The sequence below is a fragment of the Vanellus vanellus genome (genome assembly GCF_965231255.1).
Source record: "Vanellus vanellus genome assembly, chromosome: Z".
NCBI lineage: Eukaryota > Metazoa > Chordata > Aves > Charadriiformes > Charadriidae > Vanellus > Vanellus vanellus.
Window position 1 is genome coordinate 57,065,639 of NC_138908.1, and position 16,165 is coordinate 57,081,803.

Here is a 16,165-nt window from a genome sequence, read left to right on the forward strand (position 1 = left end):
TTTAAGCGGATGTGCTATATTTCTTTGCCCATAAAGCCCAGATAATGGGTTTTATCATACAAGAACTAGCTCTTTCATTATTGCATTTGGCATGTTCAGTTGCCTTTATCTATCTACCTACTTACGTACATTGCTGACCCTTCACCTATTGGTCCTCTCTATTCATACACATTAAATTTGTATTAATAAGTGAGCCTTCCATTTTTAAAGCAGTGAATCACACTTTTATATACCTCACCGAAATAATGAAACTCCTCTAAAAACCATGACAACTTCTTTTTTGCAAGACTTCTTTAAAAAACAAGGAGTTACTGCTTTTATCTGGAATTTGTATACTATGGCAAGAAAGTTCTATATTTAACTGTGTTTGGTTTAGGAAAAGTATTTCTCAGTTCATTAAGCCCTTGCTGGACACTGGTCTAGGTCAGCAGAAGGACTTTGTGAAAATACATATTTAATGACAAAGCAATGTGAAACTTTGAAATCTCAAGTCTTGGGCTGTGACTCAAGCCAACTGAAAAATGTGAAAAGGATTCTAAATGTAATAATGTTAAGACTGTAGTTTCATTACAGGAAAAATGAAATTAAAAATGTACAATGCAGCAAAAGCATTTTTTTTTTCTAAATAGTTTTTCAGGGGCTACACTGCGACAAGATCTGATGATGCTGCAGCAGCTGCATTTTTCAGTAAGGAGCAGATAGATCCAGGTTGCAAGATGCAGACTGCATGTCACGTGAACCGTCCTTACAGGCTGTGTCTGCTTCTGTGCCATGAGGTAACATTCCAGGTTTAAGTGACGTGTTTCTGGTCCCTACAGCCACAGCACAGAACAATTTTTTATTTTAAATGACCAACTGTATGAAAATAATAATGCAGTACATCAACACTACTGTAGATTAGCTAAATAACAACAAATGCCATCAGCAGCCACAAAAATAAACAACCTTAAACTAATTGTAATTGGTACAATCTGGGTAGATTAAGCCATGTAAATACTGAGGATGCATCCACATTGCAGCTGACCTTCCATCTTAGCCTTATTTTTGTTTAGACTGTTTAGACTGTTTACACTGTCGTTGAGGATTTCTAGATCTTAAGAGTCTTTCTAAATCTCAATCAGTAGCGGTCTTGAACAATAAATAGAGGTTTTAGTGTATAGTATCCAAAAGTTTAGTGTTGGCAGAAAGCTCAGCAATAAACCAGCTATGCAGCACCTTCCCTGACAGACACGTGCTCCCATCAGCAATAACAGCATCAAAAGCAGGAACAATCAATGGGGAATTTGTTCAGGTCCTCATGAAAAATATCAAGTTATTGTGGAGAAAGTGCTATTACAGGGGACCTCCTGCTCCACTGGAGAGGGAACTGGGGAAGGACACTCATCTGGGGAGCCCTGCACACTTCTCTGCCTGGCTGGCCACTGGGAAGAGTTTTCCATTCTCTCTGTTTCTGTATCACACACACACACAGACCCCACCCCACACTTTCTCTCTCCTTTCTGGTCCTTATGTCTCCCTTTCCCTTTCTCAGGGATAAAGTGGATAAGGAATTAGACTCAAAACTAGAGTATTTTTGACCTGACAGGTCCAAAATCTGAAAATCCTATCTTTCACATCTGTTTTAATATTTTCAGTCACTTTCACTGTAAATGTTTTGGATAGGTTTTCATCAGAATAGTAATATTTGTGATGTAACTTTTCCCTAGTGTAAATCTCGTAATACACTGGAGTCAGAATTCAAAACAACTGTTTTTATCTAATCTTTTTTCTAGTACAGTCTACTGGCTATGTTTCATTTTTGTTCCAGCTTGAGAGACTTTGAGTTGGGTTTGCTGCAAATTGTTTGCAAGGAACCTTCTGGATTGCTTATGTCCTGCTGTGTTGTCCCTCCAACAGATATTGGGGTGGTTGAAGTCCCCCATGAGGACCAGGGCTTGTGAATGTGAGGCAGCTCCTATATGTCTATAGAGGGCCTCATCCACTTGGTCTTTCTGGTTGGGTGGCCTGTAGTAGACCCCCACTGTAATGTCACCAGTCCCTGCCATCCCTTTAATCCTGACCCATAAGGTCTTAGCTGGCTCCTCATCCATCCCCAGGTGGAGCTCCATGCATTCCAGCTGGTCATTGGCATAGACAGCAACACCCCCTTCTCGTCTCCCCTGCCTGTCCTTCCTTAAAAACCTGTACCCTTCCATTCCAACACTCCAGTCATAGGAGTCATCCCACCATATCTCCATGATTCAAATGAGATCATAGCCCTGCAGGCATGCACAAGTTTCTAATTTGTCTTGTTTATTTCCCATGCTGTGTGCATTTGCACTGAGGCATTCAAGTTGGGCCCTTGATGAAGCTGATAATGTGCGCTCGCAGCCCAGAACGCCAACCACATACTGGGCTGCATCAAAGGAAGCATGGCCAGCAGGTCGAGGGAGGTGATTCTTGCCCTTTATTCCACTCTCCTGAGGGCCCGCCTGGAGTACTGCATCCAGCCCTGGGATGCCCGACATAAGAAACATATGAACCTGTTGGAGTGAATCCAGAGGAGGGCCACAAAGGTGATCAGAGGGCTGGAGCACCTCTCCTATGAAGACAGGCTGAGACAGTTGGTGTTGTTCAGCCTGGAGAAGAGAAGACTTGGGGGAGACATTATAGCAGCCTTCCAGTTCTTATAGGGACCTACAGGAAAGGTGGGGAGGGACTCTGTACCGAGGAGTATAGTAACAGGATAAGGGGCGATGGTTTTAAACTGAAAGAGGGTAGATTTAGAAAAGATATTAGGAAGAAATTCTTTACTCTGAGGGTGGTGAGACACTGGAACAGGTTGCCCAGGGAAGTTGTGGATGCCCCATCCCTGGAAGTGTTCAAGGCCAGGCTGGATGGGGCTTCGAGCAACCTGGTCTAGTGGGAGGTGTCCCTGCCCATGGCAGGGGGTTGGAACTTGATGATCTTTAAGGTCCCTTCCAACTCTAACCATTCTATGATTCTTTCACTCTTTCTCCCCCTCTTCTTTCTTGTTTGGTGTTTTTTTTTATTTTCCTAGCTTCACCATTAGAGTCGATGTATTTCAACAGCTACAGACCCTGCTAATAACTGTATCCCTATGGTTACAATGCTAGGTCCAGTCCATCACTGGACATATCTTCAAAATTTTCTTCTAATTCAAATTAGTACCTCATATTAAATTTTCTTTAAAGGCAATAGCTTTTAGTAAACAGTCATATTGAGAAAAATGTCAACAAAATTACTATAAAATTAGTTTTAGTATAATTACTAGTTTCTGAACTATTTCTATTGCAAAGCTTTGTAACCAAAGTTCTTGTAAAAGCCTGTTACAACTTTTCATTATAATTTATGTTATTCTGCCAGGTAGTGCTTAATTTTTTACTGTTGCCCAAGGGAGTCATGAAAATGCTCTTTTCCGTGATTCTGTATCCTGCTTTGGCAGGGGAGTTGGACTAGATGATTTCTAGAGGTCCCTTCCAACTCTGAAGATTCTGTGATTCCATGACAACAGCCTAGTACCTAAGCATTATCTGCATTAATAAGATATATGGCGATGTAGGATGATCGCATGGAAAGTAACAAGGAAAACAAGAGCCTAAAAATGGGTTGTTTTTTTTTTTTTCTTAGGTAAAAGGGTATCGATCTGCAAAAAGCCAATATTTGCAGCAATGAGAAGAATGAAGTTTCCTGTTTCCCCATACTATTGCATGAATAATCTTGATTATACAGTAAACACCAGCAACTGCATTTTATCAGCCAGTTAATTTGCAAACAATTTGCAGCAAACCCAACTCAAAGTCTCTCAAGCTGGAACAAAAATGAAACATAGTCAGTGGACTGTACTAGAAAAAAGATTAGATAAAAACAGTTGTTTTGAATTCTGACTCCAGTGTATTACGAGATTTACACTAGGGAAAAGTTACATCACAAATATTACTATTCTGATGAAAACCTATCCAAAACATTTACAGTGAAAGTGACTGAAAACATTAAAACAGATGTGAAATATAGGATTTTCAGATTTTGGATCTGTCAGGTCAAAAATACTCTAGTTTTTAATCCAGAGCTTCTAGTCTAAAATCTAGTGACCTACTATTACAGAATACATATTATATTTTCATTATAACTGAACATATATTATTATTTGTATGAGGAGTTCCTGTTTTTCTTCACATTGAGGTCTTTCTCCCCCAAAGGCATGAAGATACCAAACAACATATTTAGCAGCTTACTGAACAAACTGACATGGCAATCTATCAACACATCTTTTTCTTGGAAACTGCAAGGTTTTTTAATATTCCAAGAACACTTTAACATGTGCATGTAACAGTCAACTTTATCCTCCTTCACATCCTGTTTACAAGGCATACCAAAGACGTGGACTAAACTGAGGCTACTCTAGCTTATCTATTGCTTCCAGCACTTCCAAACTGTCATTAAATAATTCTGTTCTACCATACAGTGAAGCTTTCTACTACTCATAACTGTGGGCATTTATTTAAACCTCCATGTGTTTCTGTATGCAACAGTAGACTAAGGACTTAGTAACACCTATGCTGACCACCACTTGAAGTCTGCCATCCTTTGAGAAACCTCTGTTCTTAAAATCACACACAAAAGTGAGAAACGATGCTGTAAAAATGGAAGCTATTTCTGCTCCAATGCCATTTTACTATTTTTTAACATTTCTCAAAGTCTACAGTTCTTACACCAAATGTCACTGCAGTTGTTTTTTACTCATTATGGGTTACATCATTTTTGATGCTTCCCAGAATAACAGAAGGATGACATCTCTTGAACTTGAGATCACAAAAGATGAGCATTCTTCACCCTCTAGGGAACACAGGTCCACAGAAGGGGTTCAGCAAAAGTGGTCCAATGCACAGTAATATGCTGCGACACCCAACGGTGTTATAAGCCATATGCTTTCATTGCATACAGAGGAAAACCTGGAGGCTGTCAGCACATGTCCTTGCACTACAGTAGCTTCTCTCTCTCACATGCAAAATTGAGTCACATTAACTTTGGCTTTAGCCCTTGTATTCTAAAGGAGAGTAGGGTTAAATTCAAAAGAGAGTGGGAGTGACACAATATAAAGGGACATTGCAGAAGTTTACATTTTCATATTAAACACAAAGGGAGGCCATGCTGTATCTTTAATAAGAGATCAGTTCTTCTTCTTTTCTTTAGTTGTCTTTATTTTAATGGGGTTTTTCAATGAGGCACAATGAAGACTTATCTTCACTAGAGAAGGATCCAGTCAGGGAACATTTAAACAAACTGGATGTTAACCAGCCCTTTGAACTTAACAGAGTGCACCCACAAGTGCTGAGGGCGCTGGCCAATATTACTGCAAGAACACTCTCGGTTTTCTCTGAAAAGTCACGGCAACTGGGAGAGGTTCCTAAAGACTGGAAGACAGAAAATGCTGCTCCTATCTCCAAGCAGGACAGGAAGAAGGATCATGGGAAGTACTGACCAGTCAGCTTCACCTTGATCCCAGAGAAGGTAAAACAAATAATACTAGAAACCATTTCTACACTATACAAAGGAGAAGGGACTGGGAGTAATCAGCATGAATTCATGAAAGGTAAATCATGTCTGATGAATCTGATAGTGTTCTGTGATGAGATGACTGGCACAGTGGATCACAGGAGAGCAGTGGATGCTGTTTATCTTGACTTTAGTAAGATTTTTGATAGTATTCCATTGCATACCTACTGAAAAACTGATGAAATATGGACTAGGTATGTGGTCAGTGAGGTGGGTTTAAAACTGGTGCCAGGCTTAAAAGGTTGTAACCAGTGGCATGAAGTCTACTTTGGAGGCCAGTCACCCATTGTGTACCCCAGGGCTGACACAGGGGCTAGTACTGTTTAACATCTTCCTTAATGATCTAGATGATGGGGCAGTGTTCTCCCTCAGGAAGCTTGCAAACAACTCAGAATTGGGAGGATCGGTTGATACACCACATGCTGCCACTCAGAGGGAGGTTGACGAGCTGGAGAAACGGGCTGACAGGAACTTCATGAAGTTCAACAAAGGGAAATGCAAAGTGCTGCACCTGGGGAGGAATGACACCCCACACCAGCACAGCCTTGGGGCTGATTGATTGGAAAGCAGCTTGGCAGAACTGGAACAGATTGTCTGAAGAGGTGGTGGAGCCTCCATCCTTGAAGATACTGAAAACCCAACTGAACAAGGTCCTGAGCAAGCTGTTCTAGTTGCCCCTGCTTTGAGCATCGAGGCAGAGACGCAACAGACCTCCAGAGGCTATTTCAACCTCACCTATCCTGTCACTCTGTGAAATGAATATTAAGAAACAAATTAATTATTTATATTGATTCATTCACTTATTTGTTCTGACTTTTTCTAAGTCTACTATTTTGAAATAATTGTGTTTTTTCTTTGAATGTAGAGTCAAAACAGATATACAGAAGAAATGTGGTTGGATGAGACTGAAGACTGTTACATTTTAACCAAATTTTACTGATGGATTCCTACAGCTTTGAGAAAACACTCCAGAACAAGCATCAGTACTTGTAGTTACCTAGAAATACAGATCATCCTTTTAATTTACACTTTTCAAGTATTGCTTGGTCTTTCTGCTGTTCTTCATTGATGGACCAGTACAGCAGGATACAAGTGTTATCTTGTACGTGTTTTCAATGTGTAAGGTGACTAATCACTGACACAGCTTCTTTTGTTTGACACCACCCACCAGGCACAGCGATATACAATGCATACTGTCTAATTGTTCATACTGTGAACATATTTGGAGGAGTTCTTTTTTTTTCCCCTGCCTGAAATAGGCATTCATATCTGGGTGACTGCAGTTTTAGCCCTGCCCCGTGATTTGTCTGTGGGAATTTGGTAGATAACAGGTTAGCAACGCTGATGACCGCTTATCTCCTGTGCAGGCCCTGTGGAGGGGAGAGCCGACAGGCCGGTGTGAGAAAAAGCTGAAGGAGGGAGTCTTGTGACAGCAGGACGGCCCTTTTTTGGCTCAAAGTCGCAAGACTGAAGGCATAAGCAGCTAAACAGCTTCAGCACAGAATCTTGAAGGCCGTGGTGCCCGGAGTGAGACCTTTTGCTTAATTATCTGTGAAATTAATATTAAAGTTGACACTCTTAAGTATGATAATGAGCAAAAAGAAGAACATGCTAAACATATGACTATAGCACCTGACTCTCCACCCAAATCATGCTAAAACATCACCCCAGGGAAGGGACCAGATAAGGTTAGGCTATAAAGGGCAATACGGAGGGTACCTGGATATACACGTATACACACACATATATACAATTCCAAGGAAGAAGAAACTTGACACCTAAAAGAGACAGTCAACGGGCTGTGCTCCTCTACCAAGACAGGGATGCCTTCTTGGTAAGCATTGCACCTTCACCTCTTGGTGAAAGGACTCCCAGGATAGCATTTATTCATTTACTCATTTGTTCATTTACTCATTTATTTTGCTAGCATTATTGTAGTGTATTAGTGCTACTGCATCTAGTGCATTTATCAATGGCAATTCTGACTCTGTTATACCTGTTGCTTCAATAAATCATTTTATCATTTCAGCTTTGCTAACTATCTCAACAAAAGTCTTTTGGGGGGCAAACATTGAACTGTTTCAGCAACGGCCTTTAGCGGCGCTCTGAAACAGGAAATAATATATTTTTACAGCTTTGCAATGCTGTCACAGTGAAAGCCCTTTGGCAGGATCTGAGACAGGCAAATGCTGAGTTGTCTTAGAGCCCTCAGCTCTGAAACAGAAACAAAACTAACACCCTTTTAATGCGATAGCGTCTTCCCAGATACTGTAGAACACGGTCAATACAGACAATGATTATAAAGGAACCCAACGGGCAGTGAATGGAGCAAATCATCTAATCATTGCCTCTTCTGTGTACTATTATGTCCCTATCCTGCCTTTCTCAAAGTCTCTCTTTACTATTGAAATTACATCCTTGTATTTTTTCTCCACTCTTCAGCAATGGGAAAGGGAAATAACTGCCATTTCTATAATACCAGAACAATGAAAAACAAATTTCAGCTCTGCAATTAGACATAGTAAATTATAATTGCAAAACCTTTCACATAAATAAATGTTAAGTCTGTATGAAGCAATTTTGTGGTTGCCTTTCTTCTGTTGCACAATTACAGAGAGAAGAGTAAAAATGTACAACACTGGAAATTACTAAGTTTCTGTTACCCTGATTTTCTAAGGAACTGATGCTTATGCAGTTGTGCTGTCTGGTTGTCTGTCCTTCTCCAATCACTTTTGAACCTGCGGGATAATTTTGACCAAGTTTGGCAAGGGCATGGAAGGAGGAAGCTTAGCTGAAAAAAATACACATTCTCTCAAGTTTCGCGAACATCAGCAACTGGACAGCAGACAGACACACATTGCTGAATGAAAAACTGCAGCCTGATCACAACAGTTATCCTTCTCTTTGGTTAAGGTTCTAGTTATCAGGCAGTGAATGGAGCAAATGTTTTAGTCATGTACTGGACAGCCAGAACATATATTAGCTGTATGTAGTGGCTGTCCAGCTGTCTGGGTGCAGCAGAGTAAATGACAACCCACAGTGGATCTCAGCACTGGAGTTTATTTCAGAACCGAAGAGATTAGAGCTTTTACCTTACTTGATTATTCAGCACAATCACTCAGTCATGTCTTGTTCCTAGGTCTCAACTTGTCTCCTCTGCAGGAAGTTCCCTGCTGGTCTGGGAAGGCTGAGAAGAAAATCATGTTGGTTCCTGCTGTGACACCTCCTGCAGCCTCCAATCTTGGGCATTCTCGGCCAAGCTCCCTGGCCATCCCACAGCATTCATCTCCGCACAGCTGTCTGATCTCCAGGATCTTCACCACTTCCAGGACCTTTCCTCCAACAGGATTTCACCTTTCTGGGCCCCTTTCCACTTTATGAGACCACTTCTATTCAGGGACCCCTCTTTTTGGAGCCAGCTCCTCTTTCCAGGTCCCCAAGCACTCAGTTTTCTAAATCCAGATAGTCTATGTGCAGAACGACAGTCCATCAGTCTAATCAGAAGTAACTAGTTCACGCAGTGGACTTCAAAGGCAAACTGGAATAAAAAAAAAAACAACACATTTCTTCAATTGCTTCATTCCTTCTCTAGTTCTACAAAGACAGCATAGCAGAGTTTCTAATCATAACATGTCATATTAAAAAAATGCAATATTTATTCATGGTCTTTGTAAGAGAATGGATTTTCGATGCATTGCAACACGTAAAATTTTACTTCTGCTTTACTTTAAGTTGCTGAGGATAACTTATTTTAGGAAGAACTGTAGTTTTTAATCACCATTTGCTGCAGATCTTACAGGATTGAGAACTCAAAAAAGGGGGTATGGCTCTAAAGTGTAAAATTCAAGGATGCTTTCTCTGTTTTCTGTCAGCTTGTATATCTAATCAGCAACAAGAACAGCATTAGCAATAAAAAGTAGTACTGTATCCCTAAATGGAAGGAAGATCTAAGTAATAGTGGTGGGACATCTGAGAGGATGAAAAAGACCAGCAAAATAACTCATCTGGAACATTTCAAAGATTTATTATTTTCTTCACATGCCAAAGAATCTGTTCCCCAAGAATTTTTGTGCTGTTGACAAAAAGGAAACTTCAGGCGGTAGATCCTCAAATGAAACAACTTTTACAGTGTTTTCTGGAGTTGGTGTTGGTTTTATTTAACAGCATGTGTTTATTTGATCACATGGTTTAACTGTTTCTGCTGGGAATGCTAATTCAGTCACCTCACAGAAGAGCTCCAAGGACCCTTAATGTGGGCTGTCTTATATGTCACTGTGGGGTTCACATCAGTAGCAGAAAATTGAATTTTGGACCCCTGGGTTTAATGTATGAACAGCAGAAGCTGTTCATTAACATAAAGAAGCAGAATGAAGGCAACAGTAAGATAATCAGTCACTATTTATGATACTGCCAGGAGAAGAAAATGGTACACTGAGTGGATGTGTGGTATATAAAGAACAGATTTTTTTTCTGATATGAGGAGCATAACCTGAAGTTGAAGGTGGAAGATACTTTTTGATCTGCCTTTAATGCTCCAGAAGCAAACAGATAATATTATTTCAAGGTTCAGAAAGTGCAGGGCTTCATAGAATCATAGAATGATTTAGGTTGGATTTTACCCTTCTTCCTAAACACTGTTTCTGTACTGCTGCTGCAGAGATCATCCTTCTTTTTTCATAACATCATAGAACACTTCAGGTTGGAAGGGACATTAAAGATCATCTAATTGCAAGCCCACTGCCATGGGTGGGACACCTCCCACTAGACCAGGTTGCTCAAAGCCCCATCCAACCTGGCCTTGAACACTTCCAGGGATAGGGTATCCATGACTTCCCTGGGCAACCTGTTCCAGTGCCTCACCATCCTCAGAGTGAATATTTTTTTCCTAATATCTTTTCTAAATCTACCCTCTTCCAGCTTAAAGCCATTACATCTCATCCTATCACTACATACCCTTATAAAAAGTCCCTCTCCAGCTTTCTTGTAGGTGCCCTTCAGATACTGGAAGGCTGCTATAAGGTCTCCCCAGAGTTTCTCTTCTCCAGGCTGAACAACACCAACTCTCTCAGCCCTCTGATCATCTTCGTAGCCCTCCTCTGGACTTGCTCCAACAGGTCCATGTCATTCTTATGTTGAGGGTTCCAGAGCTGGATGCAATATTCCAGGCAGGGTCTCATGAGAGCGGAGTAGAGGGGCAGAATCACCCCCCTCGACCTGCTAGCCACATTTCTTCTGATGCAGCCCAGGATACAGTTGGCATTCTGGGCTGTGATAGCACATTGCCAGCTCATGTTGAGCTTCTCATCAATCATCACCCCCAGGTCCTTCTCCTCAGGGTTGCTCCCAATCCATTCTCCACCCAGCCTGTATTTGTGCATGGGATTGCCCGAGCCCATGTGCAGGCCTTGCACTTGGCCTTGTTGAACTTCATGAGGTTTGCACAGCCTCTCCAGCCTGTCCAGGTCCCTCTGGATGGCATCCCTTCCTTCCAGCATGCCGACTGCTCCACACAGCTTGGTGTCATCGGCAAACTTGCAGAGGGTGCACTTGATCCCACCTTCCATGTCACCAACAAAGATGTTAAACAACACCGGTCCCAGTACCGACCCTAGAGGAACATCACTTGTCACTGCTCGCCCCTTGGACATGGAGGTGTTGGCTGCACTGGAACAGGCTGCCCAGGGAGGTTGTGGTGTCCCCTTCTCTGGAGATTTTCAAGACCCGCCTGGATGCAGTCCTGAGTAATGTGCTCTGGGCAATCCTGCTTTAGCAGGGGAGTTGGACTAGATGATCTCTAGAGGTCCCTTCCAACTCTGAAAACTCCGTGATTCCGTGATCCAGCCAGTTCCTTATCCACCAAGTGGTCCATCAGTCAAATCTATGTCTCTCCAATTTAGAGACGCAGATGTCGCGCAGAACAGTGTCAAATGCTTTGCACAAGTCCAGGTAGATGATATCAGTTGCTCTTCCCTTGTCCGCCAGTACTGTAACCCCATTGTAGAAGGCCACCAAATTTGTCAGGCATGACTTGCCCTTAGTAAAGCCATGTTAGGTGTCACAAACCAACTCCTTATTTTGTATGTGCCTTAGCATACTTTCCAGAGGATCTGCTCCATGATCTTGCCAGGCACAGAGGTGAGACTGACTTGCCTGTAGTTCCCCAGGTCTTCCTTTTTTCTCTTTTTGAAAATGGGGGTTATGTTTCCCCTTTTCCAGTCAGTGGGAATTTCACCCGACTGCCACAACTTCTCACATATGATGGATAGCGTCTTGGCCACTTCATCTGCCAGTTCCCTCAGGACCCACAGATGAATCTCATCAAGTCCCATAGACTTGTGCATCTTTAGGTTCCTTCAGTTGGTCTCGAACCTGGTCTTCTCCGACAGTGGGCAGTACCTCATTCTTCCAGTCCCTGCCTTTGCTTTCTTCATCCCACATCCTCAAACAGGCAGCTTCTGACCTGTTAGGACCCAACTTTTCAGTGTCCTGTCACACATATTATAATTCTGCTAGCCTAAATGAGTCTTTGAGAGTGGTGGAATAGTGATACCTTCCTTCACAAAAATGCTTTAGTCCTCTTGAAAAGGTTAGGATAGACAACAACTTGAGCTACAGGGCCTTTCGTTTAGAGGTTAAAAGTTTTTTAAAAAACATTTTACACATTTTCTGACAATTATGTATAAATCTGTGAGAATGCATGTATAATCTGTTGTTAAATAGAGACAATGGCCACAAGTAGCTCAAGGAGTTAAAACTTTTGGGTTTTGGCTAGTAGTTCACCTTCGTCTGTATAATATTTGTAGCCACTAGCTGTGCCTCTATGGTCTAATAACACTGCTTTCAGGTTGAGAGCAAATGTAAAGGCAATGTATCAGGTTAGGGCACACTCTAAAAACCTTAGAATAATATCCAAATCAAGTTTCAGGAAAAGAGTAAATATTTATATTGTCGATGGGTGTCTGTAGAAATTGTGGATGCTTCCATGGTCGGCCTAAAATACTCTCTTAACTTTAGATCCTTGAATTTGACCTCTATGACTCGCTGAGGTTCCCTCAACTAACAATCATACCATAGGTAGAGGATACTGGTCATGTCTGACAGTTTTCTCTATTGCTTTACAAGATCATTCTGTCCCTTGTGAACTGTATAGGGAAGATTATTCTTTCCCAAGCATATCTCATATTTCGCGCTCATGATATACCTTTATTCACTTGACATTTGCACCTTTCCCTGAACACCTCAGATACTGGATATCGCTATAATTGCAAAATTTCTTGCCATCTTTGTGATAACATGAAGGCAGAGGGGCTCATTTAGTGTAACATTCTGTCTTAGAGAAGAGCATGCAGATGCCCATTTGCAATTGTTTTTTATGGTTAAAAAATATGTAAATCTATATCATAACATTTTACAAATTTGTGTATCTAATTCAGATGTATGGAGAGAAATTAGAATAAGCCTCATTGAAGTGTTAAATTTATCAGCTCTATTTATTCTGAACAACATTTTTTCTGATATGTGGGTCATAGTTCCTATTACTAATACTGAATGTGGTAAAACACAACTCCATCTTATCACTGTTACATATTTTCTAAAGTTTGTTTGGTTTTGCTTCAGCAGTTGTACCCTGGTTACATTGAAATGGAGTACTACCTCTAACTTCAAGCAGGAATGGGATATGGGTTTTATTCAACAGTGCACTCGTGTGGCAAGAATTAGAAAGTACATAGATAGTATATTATGCGATTGGTTAAATGCAATATATTTTTTCATTACAGATGACAAAATAACACAGAAAAGTTTTAGTAGATAGATAATTCCTTTCAGGTCCTTTTTTTTTCACTCTTTTATCCTACTTTGATTGCTTACTTAGAAAAGTATCTCCTTTCAAATATTTCAGTGAAACAAGTCACAGCTCCCAATAAAGGATATTATCATCCTTGGTATTATGTGGCCCCATTCTTCACTGTAAATTTAATTTCAGAGGGTAATCTTGATATATGTATTTCTTTCATCACCATAGACTAAACGATCTGTTTTCTAAGGCAGTCCCAAATATAGCTGAGATGTTATCACACCAAAATCTATGGACTCAGGTACTAGTTATGAATTGTATGCAGAATTCTGACCACAAGTGCTTACAGCCTCATGGCAAGCCCAGATGTACAGCAAGAAGTAACAACTTTTATTAAGCTACCTGGTATTGTTGAACAAAATAGAAAAAAACTTACTGGCAAACAAGTCCTTTTTCAAATAAAAAAAAAACAACGTGGAGTTTAAAGCTAAACATATGTTGAAAACAACTGCTCTTATTTACTTAGATAGGCAGCATATGATATAACCATCCATGTGATCTCAGTCATGATTTGCTGGAGAAACCTACAAAACACTTTCAAAGGACGAGCATTGAAGTAAAATTCTAACTTTCTGGAATACAAAAAAGGTGGGAAAAGGATACTGGCTTTGTATTTCATTATCGTCTCCCCATCACAAAGCTGCATATTCCAGAGACTACAAGGTTTTTCTCTTTCATTAAGAAGACGGACACATCAAAGAAATCATAATAGGCACCTGTACACTGAGAGCTTTTTGGCAGCTGGAGAGATAGTAACTGGTTAGCTGACACAAGTCAGATCAACTTTACTATTGCCATTTCTAGTCTTTGTGAAGTTGTACTTCAGGAAGAAAGAAGCCATTTGGAGCACACCTCCCACATTTTGGGCAATCACAAGCAGGTGTAGATCAGTATAATGTAAGTGTTAGAGAGCAGAAGGTTGGCCGAGAGCAGAGAGACACAGCAAGGCACACAGGGCAGAGCACTCACTAACAAGAGCTGCAGTACCGCAGCATCTGAGCAAGAAAAACAGGACTTATCATTGCCTGTGTCTTCCAACGGTACATGTTTGGTCCAACTGAAACAGATGGACTTTCTATAGTCTTCCAAGGCTTTCTTTCACTTTGTCATTTCCCATGGCTAAAAGACTTCTTGCAAAGTGTCTGGGTGCCCACAGGTCCTGCAGCAAGGAGGCTGCAAGCAACACATACCTCAATGGGGCTGGAATACAGAAGGACATTCACAGTCCTGAAGAAATAAAAAGCCTTATTTTGAAGATTACTAGAGAGTTGATCCTCGTTAATCCAGGGCAGGCCTGATCTCAAGACTTGTGAAGAATCATAAATTGCCTAGGTTGGAAGGGACCTTTAAGATCATCAGGTCCAACCATCAACCTTACACTGCCAAAACCACCACTAAACCCCGAAGTCGACCTGTTCTGTCAAGTAACAGGTGATAGGACACGAGGAAATGGCTTCAAATTGTACCAAAGGAAGTTTAGATTGGATATTAGGAAAAATTTCTTTACTGAAATGGTCATCAGGCATTGGAATGCGTTACCCAGGGCAGTAGTGGAGTCCCGATCCCTGGAAGTATTTAAGGATTGTGTAGATATAGTGCTTAGGGACATGGTTTAGTGGTGGGATTGTCAGTGTTAGGTTAATGATTGGACTAGACGATCTTACAGGTCTTTTCCAATCTAGGAGATTCCCTGATTCTGTGGTTCTGTAAACCATGTCCCTAAGCACCACACCTAACCATCTTTTAAATACCTCCAGGGATGGTGACACCACAACTTCCCAGGGCAGCCTGTTCCAATGCTTAATAATGCTGCCGGTGAAGAACTTTTTTCTAATATCCATCCTAAACCTACCTTGGCACAACTTGAGGCCATTTCTTCTTGTCCCATCACTTGTTCCTAGTGAGACGAGGTCGACCCCCACCTCTCTACAACCTGCTTTCTGGTAGTTGTAGAAAGTGATAAGGTCTCCCCTCAGCTTCCTTTTCTCCAGGCTAAAGAACCCCAGTTCCCTCAGCCACTCCTCATAAGACTTGTTCTCCAGACCCCTCACCAGCCTCATTGACCTTCTCTGAACACGTTCCAGCACCTCAATGTCTTTCTTGTATTGAGGGGCCCAAAACTGAACATAGTACTCGAGGTGGGGCCTCACCAGTGCTGAGTACAGGGGAACGATCACTTCCCTAGTCCTGCTGACCACACTATTCCTGATACAGTCTGGGATGCCATTGGCCTTCTTGGCCACCTGGGCACACTGCTGGCTTATATTCAGCTGGCTGTCAACCAACACCCCCAGGTTGTTCTCTGCCAGGCAGCTTTCCAGCCATTCATCCCCAAGCTTGTAGTGCTGCATGAGGTTGTTAAGACCCATGGCTTTATGTGTTGTTGGGCCAAGGATTGAAGGAAGGAGGGCAGCACCTGCTTGAGTGTCCTGTGGGAAGAGGCCTAAGAGTCCTACTTGGGTGAATTTTCCCATCTGATTGATCCAGCAGTACCAGAAAGCGAGTGGTGCTGGCCAAACATGCAAAAGCCACAAAGCTGCTAAAATAGCTGCTAGCCTAATCTACTTTTGTTTAATTTATACTAGAAATTCCCACTGTAACTTGGTGTCATGGTTTAGCCCCATCCGGCAACAAAGAACCACGCAGTCTTTCACTCACATCCCCCACAGCAGCGGGATGGGGGGGGGGAATTGGAACAAAAAGGCAAAAGTCATAGGTTGAGATAAAGGCAGTTTAACAGAACAGCAAAGGAAA